This window comes from Hordeum vulgare, chromosome 4H (assembly GCF_904849725.1).
Source record: "Hordeum vulgare subsp. vulgare chromosome 4H, MorexV3_pseudomolecules_assembly, whole genome shotgun sequence".
NCBI lineage: Eukaryota > Viridiplantae > Streptophyta > Magnoliopsida > Poales > Poaceae > Hordeum > Hordeum vulgare.
In genome coordinates this window covers 248295764-248312293 of record NC_058521.1, presented here as the reverse complement: position 1 = coordinate 248312293, position 16530 = coordinate 248295764, and positions in this window count along the sequence as shown.

Here is a 16530-nt window from a genome sequence, read left to right as displayed (position 1 = left end):
GAGACCTTGGATTTCCTACTAGTGGAACCCTTCAGAAGGTCATCGACAGGCACAGCGCACTCCATGGAGGCGCGCTTCCCGGAGTCCTTGTCGGTGTTCCCGCTAGACTTCTTTTCCTTATTTAGGTCTCTGGCAGGAGCAGGTTCTTGTGCGGCCTCAGCTACTACTGCATCTCAATACGTCTCGTCTATGCAAATAACTGCATCTTTCTTGTTAGTCGGGATGGAGATTACTCCCATGGGACTTGGCATCTTCAGAATATTGTAAGCATACTGGGATGCTGCCATGAATTTTGCCAAGGCTGGGCGACCAAGAATTCCGTTGTACGACAGGAAGAGTTCGACCACGTCAAATATGACCTTCTCGGTCCGGTAGTTGAACTCTCCGCCAAACGTAACAGACAAAGTTATCTTCCCATTGGGCCGGCCTCTGCCGGGGTTAATTCCTTGGAATGAACCTGTAGGCTTGAGCTCGCCATCAGGGATTCGCAATATCTTAACCACGTCGGGGGAAATCTAGTTCAACCCTGCCTCGCCGTCAACTAACATGTGACTAACTTTGAGGTTGCGCACTGTCGGAAAAACCAACAACGGCACACACCCGACCACAGTAATGCAATCAGGGTGATCCTCTTCTTCAAAGATGATAGGCGTGCGAGACCATTCGAGCGGTCTCCTACACTCTGTCGTCGTTGGCTCCATGGTATTCAGTTCGCGCACCCACTATTTGAGCTGGCGACGAGAGGATTGCAAGGATGCACCCCCCCCCCCCCGTCAACACACATGGCATCGGTTGCCCTCTGGAAATCTTTATCACTGGAATCCTCTCCATCGTCTTCATCGTCACTCACGTCATATTCTTCTTTCTTCTCACGGCCTGTGGCACGCTTTTCCTTTTGTTGCGGGGCCTTGCCGAGTGGCCTCCTCTACCACCGCGGCCCTTCCCGGTAGCACCATATTGGCCCTTCTCCTTGTCGCTCTTCTCGTTCTATCCTTTTTTATTTTCAGTAAGTTGCTCAACTTGGTGACATTCTTGAAGATCATGGCCCTTGGTGCGATGGATCTTGTAATATGGCCCATCGAACTTTCCGGTTTTCTCTGCTGCTGTGGCCTCCCGGAAATCAGCGCACGAGGCAGCTCCCTTGCTCGGGGTCTTGGCTTTCGCCTTCTTGTCGGTGCTAAGATCACTAGAGCCTTCGACGACCAATACTGCCTTTCCCTTGTGCTTCTCATTGCGCTTTTGGTTCCTCCCCTTCGGTCCAGGGGTATCATCGTCGTCATCAGAGTCGACTTTGACACCCGCCTCCTCTCGGGGGAGTCACCTTCCTTCTTTAGCTCGACCACACTTGTCCACCAACATGTATAGCTCGTTCACGGTCTTGGAGAGTTTGACATTCATCTTGGCCCGCATCCTCCTATTGCACGTGTTCGAATGGAACACGGAAATCACAGCTGCGGGGTGTATCTCAAGAATGTTGCGGAGCACTCTACTGAACCTATGGATGTACTTCTGCATGGATTCCCCCTCCTTCTGCGGGAGGACCTGCAAGTCGCTCGGTTGTCTTGGCTCCTGGTGGCCACCTATGAAGGCGCCAACAAACTCGTTGCACAAGTCAGCCCATGATGAAATGGAATTCCCTAGTCGATGCATCAGCCACGACCTCACATTTGGCCTGAGTGCCAAAGGGAAATAGTTGGCGAGCACCTTCTCATCTCTTCCTTTGGCAGCTTGGACGGCTATCATGTAGATGCCCAGGAATTCTGCCGGGTTGAGCTTTCCGTCATACTTCTCCATTAGTTCAAGTTTGAAAGCTCGGCTCGACGGCCAGCGGACCTGTCACAACTCGCGAATGAAGGCAGGACACCCAACCTTCTAAGGTAGGTTTCCGCCAGCACTGGGCGCGGGGTTGTGAGCATCTATGCCATTGCGCATGTCAGACTGACGGTGTGCTTCTCAGCGTCGTTCAATGGTGATACGTGTGTCCTCTTTCCACTGGTCTTCTAGGATACACCGCTGGTCTCGGTCGTCGCGTGGGCCGGACGAGGCCATGGATGCCTCATCGGGCCCGTCAGTGCACGGAGCTTTTTGTAGCTGCCCTTGGGTTTGCTGTGAGGAGGGGACTGCACCGTTGGTGTGGCCCCCTCAACACAACCGTCAGTACGGGCCGTCGTCGTCGTTCGTGAACGACGGGACAGTCCTGCATGTCGTGATTTGCTGGCTTCGGCGAAGCCAGTCAAACTCTGGATGGTGGCCCTCTACTCATCCATTTTGTTAGCTGGTGGTGGAAAACATAACAGCAGCTGAGCCCGTGCCATTGCTTCCGCGGCTGTGTCCGACACGGGTAGAGAGGAGGACCACGATGTTGCTCGACTCCTGGTGGAACCAAGAGGAGTGTCGTCACACCCATGTCGTTTTGCACAGGCCGTTGTTGCGGTCTGACATGGGGGGCTGAGCTCGAGCATCTGTGGCTCCGCTCAACACTCCGACTTGCTCTAGACGAGGCACACGCCTAGTAGCTGCATCCGTGAAAGGCGCAACTTGTGGATCGTGGCTCGCTTCGGATTGGGTGCCCCTGTTGTGACTTCGGCCACTGATGCGGTGGAAGGATGGAGTCTGGATGTCCCTTCCGCCCGCAGCACGATGGCCAAGCTCGCCAGGATGTCACTGATGCTCGCCTTCGATGCTCTTTGTTTCGACTTTGGCCGCGGGGGACACGATGGTGGCGCCTCCTGCGTCGATCGCGTCACATGTGCCGCGTGCATCGCCTGATGCCGCCATGGTGCCAGCAGTGTCCGGAGTTGCAAGCGCCGTGGCCTTCGAAGTAGAAGGATGGGCGGCTACACCGTTCTTCTTCTTGGGAGCCATGAGGAAAAAGAACAGCCACAAACATCAGCACACTGCTCGTAATCTTATGTTTGCGCGAACGATTTCCCCCGCGTGACGCGCCAAAGATGTTGGGGTAGGTTGCACTCGATCATCTATGGTTCAGCGGGGAGACCACGTCGCACAAAGAGCAGAAACTACAAGGTAGCACGATGATGGGACTCGAGGCATTTACCCAGGTTTGGGCCGCTGAGAAGCGTAAAACCCTACTCCTGTTGTGGTGGATTGATTTGGGGAAGACGGAGCTTGCAAAGTGTTGTACCCCGACAAGGGTTTCCGTGGAGAACTACTACATGCGTGCAAATGTTCTTGGGTATGAATCATGTGTTAGGTTGCCTTGGGCCTCCTTTTATAGCTCAAGGGTCATCCAGACATGATTAGATAGCTAACAGTGCTATCATACCTAACTCTGGCACTCAAGACAAAATGTCATAAATGCACCCTTAGGTGGCGTGTGGGGATGCGTCCCCGGCAAGCTCCTTCCACCGCTCTAGCTAACTATTGCACCATAGCTTGACACACCTATGGACGGGTGTTAAGGGGGTATAGTGTGTCTTCTAGCATGTCAACACGTGCCCAGCGAGAGCCACTTAGCCATCTGGGAGCTTGACACCTCATCGATAAGTGATTGGAGTGGCGATGAGGTGGTGCGGTGGCAGATTGGCTCGCGCTTGTCGGAGGGGTGACTTGCCGGGTCTTCTTGAGGATGCATCTGCCTTGGTCCCCGACAGGTGTCAGGGGTTCTTGGCGTGTCTTGGGCCCATCCTGGGCTGTTGTGTAGATCTTGCTAATGTCTTGTTATGGATACTTGCTTCGGTTGGCGGTTGCCTTGGAGGGGTTATGCTCTTAACACCTGTGCATAAGTTAGAGGCACTGGGTACCCCATTACTAGTGCACCGATAGAAGGAATTCCCATCTTTTTTTCTCAATCTATGGGTATGTTACATGGAGCCATATTTTTATTCGTCACATGATATGAGTTTTTCTTGGAGCGTCGTTTTCTTTTGTTTTCTTTTACTTTCAGTTTTCCACAATCATTGTTTGATGCACACACCTATTTGAGAGAGATGCCACATCATCACAATTTGTTAGAATATTCTATGTGCTTCACTTATATCTTTTGAGCTTAGTAGTTGCTCTAGTAATTCACTTATATCTTTTTGAGCATGGTGACGTGTAGATTTTATAGAAATATTATGCTTTTGTTCTTCACTAATATTTGTTTGCGATCTAGACAAATAGTGACGGTAATTTGCATGGGTCATAAGACTAGATTAATAATAGTGAGTATCCAATGAATGATGATAAAAACCATCATGTAGCACATATAGAGAAATTGTGGGTTAATGACATTGATGTGGTGATATGAAAAAGGTGTGAGTGCACTATTATTAGTCTAAATAGGTGTTGATATTAAGATATGTTAAACTTATTTTCCATCTAAAAAAATTAAAAAGGCATGGTGATGATGTGTGAGTTTTTCTATTCCTCGTTGAAATCCTTGTGTTGTTTTGAGCCAAAGTGGCGCGATGGTTAATTCCTACCAACTCTCTCCCTCGGGGCATGAGAGTAGTACTTTGATTTGTGATAAAACTAATAAAACTTTGTAATAAGTATGTGAGTTCTTCATGACTAATGTGACACCATGGACATGCGCACTCTCACCTCCTGATATTTGCTAGCCTGTACAGTACCGTGCATCGCCCGTTCTCACCTTGAGGATCGGTGCAACTTTCGCCGGTGCATCCAAACCCTGTGACATGACATGCTCTGTTGCACATAAACCTTTTTTTAGATCCTCCTCAAAATAGCCACCATACCTACCTATCATGGCATATCCATAGCCATTCCTTGATATATTGACATGCAAATACCATCGTCACTTCACATGACTAGTTCGTTCATCATTATATTGCTTTGCAAGATCATATAGAGCTGACACAGTATTTGGGGCAAAGCCACCATTCATCATATTTTTTATACATGTCACGCTAGATCATTGCATATCCTGGTACACCGCTAGAGGCATTCATTCATAGTTCATCATATCGAGTTGTCAATGAGTTGTAACTACATGAAAGTGTGATGATCATCATTATTAGAGCATTGTCCCAGTGAGGAAATATAGATGGGGGAGTCCAAATGAACCCACCATAATAAAAATGAGAGAAAAAGGGAGAAGGGACTTTGCTACTATCCTTTACCACACTTGTGCCTCAAAGTGGCACCTTGTTCTTCATGTAGAGAGTCTCATGTTACATCATTCATATGCTAGTGGGTATCAATAAAATTATCTTGTATATTCCGATGATGGGCATCCTCAAATACCCTAGGTCTTCATGAGCAAGCAAGTTGGATGCACACCACACTTAGATTTAGTGGAGCTTTCATACACTTATAGCTCTTGTGCATCATTTGCATGGCAATCCCTACTCCCTGCATCGATATCTATCGACATGCATTTCAATAGCTCGTTGGTACGCCTAGTTGACGTGAGACTATCTTCTCCACTTTTAACCCTTCAAAACCTACCATCGTATTTTATTCCATCTTTATGTTATGCCCAATGGTTCACGCTCATGTATTGCGTGACGAATAAAAAGTTAATGCATATTGGAAAACTACGATCCAATTGCTTGACTTGAACACCGTGGTGCTTGACATTTGTATTAATCTCGTGAATATGGAGCCATGCATTGCCAATATAATAAAGATGGATGGGGTTAAACTATCTTTAAGATTCGTATATACTTAGAAAAATTAATGATTGCTGCTTATACCAATAAGTATTGCTATGTTAATGTTTGTTAATTCATCATTTCTCAATGAGCATACATGCATAAGGTTACATCATGGATAGCATGTCACATCAAAATTTATGTTTGTATCATTTATCTACTTGAGAACGAGCAGGAATTAAGCTTGGGAATGCTTGGTACGTCTCCAACGTGTCTATAGTTTTTTATTGTTCCATGTTGATATATTATCATTCTACAATACTTTGGGGGTATTTATTTACAATTTTTATTACTTTTGAGAACTAACCTACTGACCGAGTGCCCAGTGCGAGTTCTTGTTTTCTACGTGTTTTTCACTTTGCAGGTTTTCCATACCAAACGAGGTCCAATTGCCCTGAAAAGTTTTGGTAAATTTTTCTAGACCAAAAGAAGACCAACGAGCATCAAAATAGGGTTGGATGCCTCACGAGGGGCCCACAAGCCAACACAGCGCGGCCTGGAGGGCCTCTTCATCAACCTTGTTGCCCTCACCATGATGTGGGCGTAGTTCACCACAGACCTACGGGTCCATGGCAGTACCTAGATGGAAATATCTCTCTCTCTTTGTCTCTTTAATACAATGATCATCGCATCTTCGCTTTGATCCACATGATGTAATTCACTTTTGTGTGGTGCATTTGTTGGGATCCGATGAATTGTGGGTTTATGTTTAGATTATTCATGATAAATATTTGAGTCACCTCTGAATACTTATATGTTTCTTATGTGCATGATTATGATAGCTTCAAAATTCTCTCAGATCTATTGAAATAGTCTTGTCAACAAGACTGGTATTTCTTCGGTGAGAGAAGTGCATTGTGGTAGGTTCAACCTGGCGAATTTCTATATCCCAATGACAGAAGGGGACAAGATGTGTCTTTGGGTTGCTGCTACTAAGGATAAAACGACGAGGTTTATTCATATTTCTTGAGTTTACTTTGTCTACATCATGTCATCTTACCACATGCATTACTTCGTTCGTCATGAACTTGATACATAGTGATGCAAGCATAGAAGCGCTCTTGAAGTGAAGTAATAGTAATAGGTGCATGCATGACTCGGCCTATTTGTTTATGGGCGTGATTCCTATATACACATGATCATTGCCGTGAATATTGCATAACTATCCACTTTTTTGTGAATTGCCCAACAGTAGTTTGTTTACCCATCTTATGTTATTTTTCATGAGAGATGCCAGTAGAGAAAAATATGGACCCCGGATCTATTCACAACATATTGATAAAACAGTCCATACCTTACTGCCATTTACTTGTTTTTATTTTATCTTGCTATCTACAATTATTTACACACCTCACTTTCTTGCAAAAAACAAGACAAGAGGATTGACAACCCTCTTGCCCGCGTTGGGTGCAAGTTGTTTGTTCTTTTGTGTGCACCCGCTCAAAACGGTTATGGTTTATGTTCCTATTGTTTTGATAAATCTTGGTTTCATAACTCAGGGAAATACTTACCCACTTTGTGCTGGGATAACCCATTCCTCTTCATGGAAAACCGAACACAGATCACGAGTATCAAAACCTACTCTCAAAACAAAGCTCAAATAATATGAATACAATGATTTGTGTGACCTTGGTGCTGGTGTTTCTACTATACATAAATCTCTTTGTGATGTGCTTGGTCTCACCGATATACAAGATTGTTCCCTTAACTTGCATCTTACGGATTCTACCATTAACAAACCTTTGGGTAGAATAAATAATGTGCTTATTCTTGATAATAAAAATTATGTGCATGTAAATTTCATTCCGCTTGATATTGATTTCAATTTGCCTTGTCCAATGATACTTGTAAGACCTTTCTCATGAACTATAGATGCCATTGTTGATATGGAAGAGGGAAACATAAGACTCCAATTCCCATTAAAGAAAGGTATGGAACACTTCCCTTGGAAGATAATTAAACTACCTTATGAATATATCATGAGGGCTATTTATGGATTGAGTGTCAAAGATGACAACACTTGAAACTATGCATTACGCCTAGCTAGGGGCGTAAAACAAAAATGCTTGTTGGGAGGCAACCCAATAGTTATCTTATTTTTCTTGTTTGTCTGAGTAACCATGATTATTGCTACTGTAGTTATTGTGTTTTTTATGTTCAAATTAGTGTTTGTGCCAAGTAAAGCCGTTGGGATGATTTGAATGATAAGTAGAATTGATACGGTGCAAAAACATACACTTTTACATCTAGTGCGGAATTTCCCTAATTTTACTAGAACATATTTTTGATTTGCATTTTTCACAAAGTATTGGTATAAAAATTACTCACGTTTTCCTAAATTTTAGAATTTTCGGACTTAGAGAAGTATGGTGTTTTTGCAGATCACTACGGACTGTTATGTTTTAGACAGATTCTGTTTTTTCTTGCATTGTTGTCTTGTTTTGATGATGCTATGGATTATATCAGGGGTATGAGCCATGGAGAAGTTAGAATGTAGTAACTTATGCAATAACAAAATATGAATCAATTAATAACAGTACCAAAAGTTTATGGTTTGTGTATTATACTAACGGATCTCACAAGTTTTCTCTTGATTTTTATGTGGTGAAGTTTTCAAGATTTGAGTGTTACCACGATTGATGAAGGAATAAGAAGCGGCAAAGAGCCTAATCTTGGAGGTGCCAAAGGCACCCCAAGTAAAATTTTGGGAAGACTCAATCTTCTATGTTTGGGGATGCCTTGGAAGGCATCCCCTCTTTTGTCTCAATCCATCGGTATGTCACTTGAACCTGCGTTTTTATTCATCACATGATTTGTGTTTTCCATGGAGTGTTGTGTGCTTTAGTTTCATTTTGTTCTTACTTTTCCACAATCATTGTTTGCTGGACACACCCACTTGAGAGATACACTTGTTCCCATGTTTCTTAGAATACTCTATGTGCTTCACTTATATGTCGGCGTTCTGCGAACGGGGATACCCAGACCTGCCTGCCTGCGGCCCAGGGCTGGTCCACTTCGTCAACGCAAGATCGACAAGGAACAGCACCAGCCTAAACAAGGTCCTCGCAAGGGGCCAGGCCTTGCGAGGAGGAGCGACGTCAAGACCCGCGGGGGGGCCTCCTCAGGATCCCTCCGGAGTGGCGGATATTTCAAGGCAAGATCGGGCCTCACGAGTCAAGGATGACGCGATGGAAGGACAGGCGAGCAGCAGCTGGCAGGACGGGGCACTTTCCCCTTTGGGGCAAAATAGGAAGGAACGTATCAGGGTCCCAAAGGCATCTTCCAAAGGTTTCCCTTCTGGTGCAACAAGATCGTGGCCGCCCGCCGGCAGGACGAGCGTCATCCCTCCTCCCACCTCTGCAGCGCTGGCAGATGCTTTGCAGGCGAAGACCAATTTTGGCAGGGGAAGCAAGTTCCTTTGTCTCCCACCGAAATTGGTCATTGTGGGATCCCTTCCCACCAACAATAAGGGAAGAGGACCCGGTCCTCCACTATAAAGAGAGACGATAGAATACTTGGCAAGGGGGATGATCGAAACCCTAGAACAACACACCTAGCCACTTAGCCTCTGGAGGCTCGAGAGCACTGTACGAGTTCATCTGTCAACCTCCGTCAGAGGCAATCCACCAAAAGCAGGAGTAGGGTTTTACACTTCGCAGAGGCCCAAACCTGGGTAAACTACTGTGTTTTGTGTTGCCCTCACCATCGAGTGAGTTCTTCGCCGTTTCCATTGAGTAGCGGGCTAGGTAAGGTCAAACCGAGAGAGATCGCTGGACACGCCCTTGTGTTCGAATCCTTAGGGTCTTACGGAGACCAAAATCTGACATTCGGCGCGCCAGGTAGGGGGCGTGTGAAGGCTTTCCCCTAAGCTTCCTCCTTCCCAGGCCGCTGCACCGATGGTCGGCGACCATCTGGCTTCTCCAAGTCTCGTCGAGCAGGTGTCCGACCGCCACATCACAACAGCTGGAAGCTCACATGCCAGCGTCACGGGACCAGGCAGCTCGTACCAGGCCGTCAACATTGTCTCCACAGTGACGGCCACCCGTGCCACCCAGGCGCATGGGGGCTGGGCGGCGGCCCAGGCACCCGCAATGCGCCGCACCAACTTGGGAGACCTCAACGCCCACGACGCGTTGCAGATGGCAAGAGAGATGCTCTACCAATGACCGACACCAGGGTCTTCGACGCCTGGGTGGACCACATCATGGAGCTAATCACCATCGCCCAAAAGACCATCCAGCCTGGTACATCCTCAATGCCACAGGCGTCGGGCACCGGGGGTTCGCACGGCATGCCGGCCCCCGAGCCTGCAAGCTTCGGGGGCCCGCCCGCCCAGGGGGGGCCGAGAGAGACGCGCTTCGGGCTGCCCTGCACTTTCTCCAGACCCTAGCGACCGACCTTGAAGCGCACCACGCCGACAACCACCAGGGACGCGAGGATAACGGTGGGACGAACGACGCACACACTGGCACGCATCACTAGGACCAGGTCGGCCCTCGATAGCCTGGGGCGGGTAGACAGGAGCGCTCCCTCCGGCGTAGCCAACAGAGGGCGGAGGCGATGGCGTAGACGAACTACGATAGCGGAGACATGGCAGGACACCAAGGAGGGAATCAGCACCGGGCGGCACCGGCACCAGCCAACGGGGCAACAGGAACAAGCGACTTCGCATGAAGGCTTATCGCAGGAAGATCTCCAAGCAGTATGGCAGGGAGGATCCCCCTCCATCACCAAGAGGGGCCCCCACCATCGCACTAATGGTCGGCCGCGGGGGACGGGCAAGCGCCTACATGCATTCGTATGTGCCAGAGTATGCGGCACTGCGTGATCCTCCCAACGAGGAAGAGCTTCAGGCGTCCCCCCGGGGCGTCTATCCACCTCAGGAGTGAGGAACGCTTGGGGGCTCCTCTTTGAGCCGAGCCCAAGTGGCCCGGGTAGGGGGCGCCCTCAAGCCGCGGGGCGCGGCACTAGGGGCATTCGGTCGTTATCACGGGCGGCAGGGCTTAACCCCGCAGCTGAAATCGTCCATTCGGTCGCAAGCAACGGCGGTCGGGAAATTTGCGGGTCCGGGTCCTGGCGATGCAGAGTTGCTTGAGCATCAAAGAGGGGCTCCTGAGCATCACGCCTCAGGGGCCTTACCGGTCATAAGGCCACCTACCGCCCTTGATATCGTCCACGGTCATTCGGTCATTAGCAGGGGTGGCAGGGCTTGACCCCGTAGCTACATTCGTTCAATCGGTCACACGCAACGGCGGTTGGGAAATGTGCGAGATTAGATCTTAGCGATGTAGAGCCGCTCGAACGTTAAAGGGGGCTCCTAAGCATCGCGCCTCAGGAGCCTTACCAGTCACAAATCCACTTGAACACCCTGGTCCCGTCCAGGCTTGGTCGGTATCACGAAATGTCGGGGCCTTGCCTCGTGAGGCGCCTCACGACGGTAGGGAAATGTGCGGGACTATGACCTGTCAATGTAGAGTCATAAAAAGCCCTTAATAGGCCTCCCGGGAAGGAGCACGAGCGCGGAAGATCTGCATCAACCCGTCGCACCTCTGCATCGTCCTTTTATCCTTCCGGAACCTACTTCATCCCGTGACACTCTCACGTAATAATGATTTGAGGTTGTATACGCCCAGGGCCCCCCGAGGACGCGGAAGGGGTCCACCCCACGCCTAGTGGAAGACCAATGCTCCACGTTGGGTACAACATACTCTGCCAATGACTTAGAATCTCAGGTCCCAATGCCTTGGGGGTAGGGACACTCGTGAGGCCCAAGCGTCCTCGCGACCTCCCATATACACCCCCACCTTGACACTGTCACGTAATAACGAGCCGAGGCTGTATACGCCCAGGCCCCCCGAGGACGCAGAAGGGGTCCACCCCACGCCTAGTGGAAGACCTTTGCTCCGCGATGGGTACGAAGACGAAGGCAACGAGTATGGCCTGCCAATGACCATGCTCGCAGCTGGCAAGGAAAACCATATACTCCGCAATGACTATGCCAGCTTTAAATGCTGGACGTGGCACTTGCTTGCTTTCTCTTGGATTTGAAGTGTCTTCCGTTGAGTTTGAACTGGCTGATTTTTTAAGTTGGTTTTTTCCAGTCTCAATGCCCGACGTTTGAAAAATAAAAAGGGGGAAAAAACCTTCTCTGACGTTTCTTATTTCACTTGCTTTAAAACCTCGTGCCCGGAGGACGTGTTTTGAGACAACCGCTCCGTGCCGTCCCTATGAGTCAAGGAGCATGAATGCAAGGACTTGCCACCTCAGGGGCAACGTTTTTTAGTGGATAACCTCCGCTCGGGGGTCCAGACCAAAACTTGATACCACCACAAAGAGTGTCGGGAGGCCTCAGGGCCTCCTGGAGCGATGACCTAAGAAACGAGGCGCGGAATCGCTCGAGCGCGAGAAATGTCGGTTCTTGGGCGCATCTCAGGAGCCTTACCGGCCGTCAAGGCCTGGACCCGACGACGCAGAGCGGCTTGAGTGTCAAAGGGGGCTCCTGAGCAGCGCGCCTCAAGAGCCTCACTGGTCACAAAGCCACTCGGCCCCCAGGGTGCCGGCCGGGCTTTGCTCCGTGAGGGACAACCTTGGTAACGGGTTGAACCTCACGGCGGCAGGGATATTTGCCGAACCGGGACCTCGTCCAGCTTATGAACCAGGAGCTGTACCGAGGGAACTACGCAAGGGACAGACGGAAATCCACAATCTAAGTGCCTCACAGGCCCTGACCTAGACCCTCTCACCTACGACAAACTAACAGTGAATTAAAACATGCACACTAACGAAGGATGCAGGGCCTAAGGATTCGACAGCAGCAAGGAGCGAGTCCAACACCCAAGCACGCGGCGGCATGAGAGGCGCCTTGGGAGGGCAGAACTCCCTGAAGGTAGTGCTTCCCTCGTCGTCCCAAGCCATGGCAGCTGCAGCAACGGATCCTAAGCTTTGCAGCCTGGCTACAACGACCACCAACATGCAAGACATCACCTCAGGAGCGAAGGAAAATAGGAGAGCAGCAAAGGTAATAACAGCAAAAGCTTAACGCCCAGCAGGGCAGAGTTCTTGGTCCACTGTTACAGGAGCAGGCAAACAGAAGCTTGGGGCACTAAGGGGAGGGGCTGCTGACGTCACCCGCGGCGCCGGCTGACCCGGCGTCCGGACCACCCTCCTCGCTTGAGGCTGGCGCCTGGACATACCGCCCAACTAGGGCGTCCACATGCAGGAAGACCTCATCCCGGAGAAGACCACGAGACTCGACAGGCACCGGTTCGACGACGCGTCGGAGGTCGAGCTCCGGGGTGAGGCGGCGCACGATGGAGAAGACGAGCGTCAGGGAAAGGCCCACGAGCTCACGCGTGCTGGACGTGTTGTCCTCCTCCACGCGGTGGACACCAGCCTCCAGTGCCTCCATGACCTCCTGGAAGAAGACGAGGTAGCACCCGACGCTCCTCACGATGGGCAGCGTCGGGGCCCTCCCCACAAACCGGCGCATCACGCGGTCACCCGGTCGGCGATGCCGGCGAACTACAGGGCACGCTGGGACGCCATCAGCCAGGCGTACGACGCCTCGTCTTGAGCGACATGAACGGCGTCCACCGCCTCCCAGACCTGCTGCTGCAGCGATGCTAGCTCCTCCTTGGCCTCCGTCTCACCTTGGCTAGCGGCATTGAGAGCGACCTGGGCACTCTCAAGACGAGCCCGAAGCTCTTCCACCTCCTCTTGGAGCTCGCCAAGCTTCGGCTTCTTGGAGGAGGGTGCGCTGAAAAAGATGGAAAATCAACCCAAGGACAACAGATGAAGCAAGAAGCAAAGGAAACGCTACAAAGGACTTACTCGCCAGCCATCACCCAATGGTGACGGACGCGCGTAGGCCCTGAAGGCCCCCGCCACTATTTCCAGGGGCGGACGAAGGCGTAGGGGGCACCGCACACCTTCCTCGACCAGAGCCATCTCCGGGCGACGACATGAAGACGGAGAGTGAAGGAAGGGAAGAAGGTCCCTCGCGGCAGAGGGATGAAGCAGAGAAGGAGCACGAGGTTGCGGTGCCCCCTGCAGGGGTCTGGGCGAATTTATTGGCGAGCCCTAGCCACCAACTATCGCGGGAGTGTGGGCGTCGCACGCCCCACAAGGGTCGCGAGGTGGGTCGACGGCAGCGCTGCCGCCCACGTCTCCTCACCTGTCCACCGATCGGTCACATCCGCGAGGGCCATTAGGAGTGGTCACATTCAATGAGCAACATGATGGCCTGCGCGACTCTTAGGAATCGCATTGGCATGGCCTAGCACCACCCAGGCGCCTCGAAGAGCGAGAGCGTCGCCACGCAGCATGACCTGCAGGCAAATGGGGCCCGCGACGCTTCGGGCCGTCTTCAAGGCTTCGCCGAGAAGCCAACCCAGGCGTGCCTTGGGCTCGGGGGCTACTGTCGGCTTTTTGGGAACGGGGGTACCAAGACCTGCCTGGCTGTGGCCCAGGGCTGGTCCACTTCATCAACGCAAGATCGACAAGGAACAGCAGCATCCTGAACAAGGTCCTCGCGAGGGGCCAGACCTCGCGAGGACGAGCGACGTCAAGACCCGCGAGGGGCCTCCTCAGGACCCCTCCGGAGCGGCGGATATTTCAAGGCAAGATTGGGCCTCCTGAGTCAAGGATGACGCCATGGAAGGACATGCAAGTAGCAGATGGCACGACGGGGCAGTTTCCCCTTTGGTGCAAAAGAGGAACGAACATATCAGGGCCCCAAAGGCATCTTCCAAAGGTTTTCCTTCTAGTGCAACAAGACCGCGTCCGCCCGCGAGCAGGACGAGCGTCATCCCTGATCCCACCTCTGTGGGCGCTTGCAGTTGCTTTGCAGGCAAATACCACTTTTCGCAGGGGAAGCATGTTCCCTTGTCACCCACCGAAACTAGCCATTGAGGGATCCCTTCCCGCCAACGATAAGGGAAGAGGACCCGGGCCTCTACTATAAAGAGAGAGGGTGGAATACTTGGCAAGGGGGGATGATCGAAACCCTAGAACAACACACCTAGTCACTTAGCCTCTGGAGGCTCGAGAACACTGTACGAGTTCATCCATCAACCTCCATGAGAGGCAATCCACCAAAAGCAGGAGTAGGGTTTTACGCTTTGCAGCGGCCCGAACCTGGGTAAACTGTTGTGTTTTGTGTTCCCCTCACCATCAAGTGAGTTCTTTGCCGTTTCCATCGAGTAGCGGGCCAGGTAAGGTCGAGCCAACAGAGATCGCCGCACACGCCCCTGGGTTCGAATCCTTAGGGTTTTGTTGATCCCGAAATCCGACAATATCTTTTGAGCTAAGCAGATGCTCTAGTGCTTCACTTATATCTTTTAGAGCATGGTGGCATATAGATTTTATAGAAATAATTGCACTCTTATTCTTCACTTAAATATGTTTGAGAGTTAATAAATAGTGACGGTAATTGGCATGGGTTATAAGACTAGTCCACACATAACAGGTATTCAAGGAGTGCATAATCAAAACCTTCATGTAGCACATAAAAGACACATTGTAGCTTACTGATATTGGTGTGGTAATATGAAAGGGTGTGAGTGCATGGTTGTTGGTTAGAAATATCAACAGTTACAGGGTGTTAATTTTTGTTCATCTAAATACTGGTTATGGCATGGTGATGATGTGTGGCATCCTACCTATCATGGCATTTCCATAGCCATTCTGAGATATATTGCCATGGAACTTCCACCGTTACATCATATGACTAGTACACCAATTTTCATATTGCTTTTCATAATCGTGTAGTTGACATAGTATTTGTGGCAAAGCCATCGTTCATCATTGTTTACATGTTATGCTAGATCATTGCACATCCTGGTACATAGCGAGAGGCACTCATATAGTCATATTGTTTAGTAATTTTTCATATCAAGTTGTAAGTAAATGGAAGTGTGATGTTTTTCATCATTAGGGCACTATCTCAGTGAGGAAAGGATGATAGAGACAATAATCCCCCCACAAGTCAGGATGAGACTCCAGACGAAAAAAAGAAAGAAAGAAAATAAAAAAAAGGAGAAAAAAGAGAGAGAATAAAAAAAGTAAAGCAAGAAAAAGAAAAAGGAAATAAATAAATAAATAAATGAGAGAAAAGAGAGAAGGGGCAGTGTTACTACCTCTTTTTCCACACATGTGGTTCAAAGTAGCACCATGTTTTCATATTGAGAGTCTCATGTCTTGTCATTTTCATATGCTAGTGGGAGTTTTTCATTATAGAACTTGGCTTGTGTATTTCGATGACGGGCTTCCTCAAATGCTAGAGGTCTTCATAAGAAAGAAAGTTGGATGCACACCCACTTAGCTTTAGTTGAGCTTTCATACACTTATAGCTCTAGTGCATTTGTTGCATGGAATCCCTACTCCTCGCGTTGACATTGATTGATGGGCATCTCCATAGCCCGTTGATTCGCCTACTTGATGCGAAACTTTCTTGTCCACTTTTACTCCTTTGAAACCTACCACCATTTTATATTCCACCTATATGATATGTCCATGGTTCACGCTCATGTATTCAGTGAGGTGTAAAAAACTGAAGCGCGTTAAAAAGTACGATCCAATTGCTTGGATTAACACCGTGGTGCTTGACATTTGTATTTATGTGGTGAAGATGGAGCCATGCCATGCTAATATGATAAAATGAATCGGGGGTAAAAAAATTGAAGGATCGTATGTATTGAAAGTTAATGATTGTGTCACTTATGTTCATGGATATTACTATGTTAATGTTTGTTAATTCATCATATTTCAGTAATCATACATGCAAAAGATTACATTTTGGGTAGCATGTCACATCAAAAATTCTGTTTTTATCGTTTACCTACTCGAGAACGAGCATGAATTAAGCTTGGGGATGTTGATACTGAAAGGATCGATATGGTTGACTAGAGGG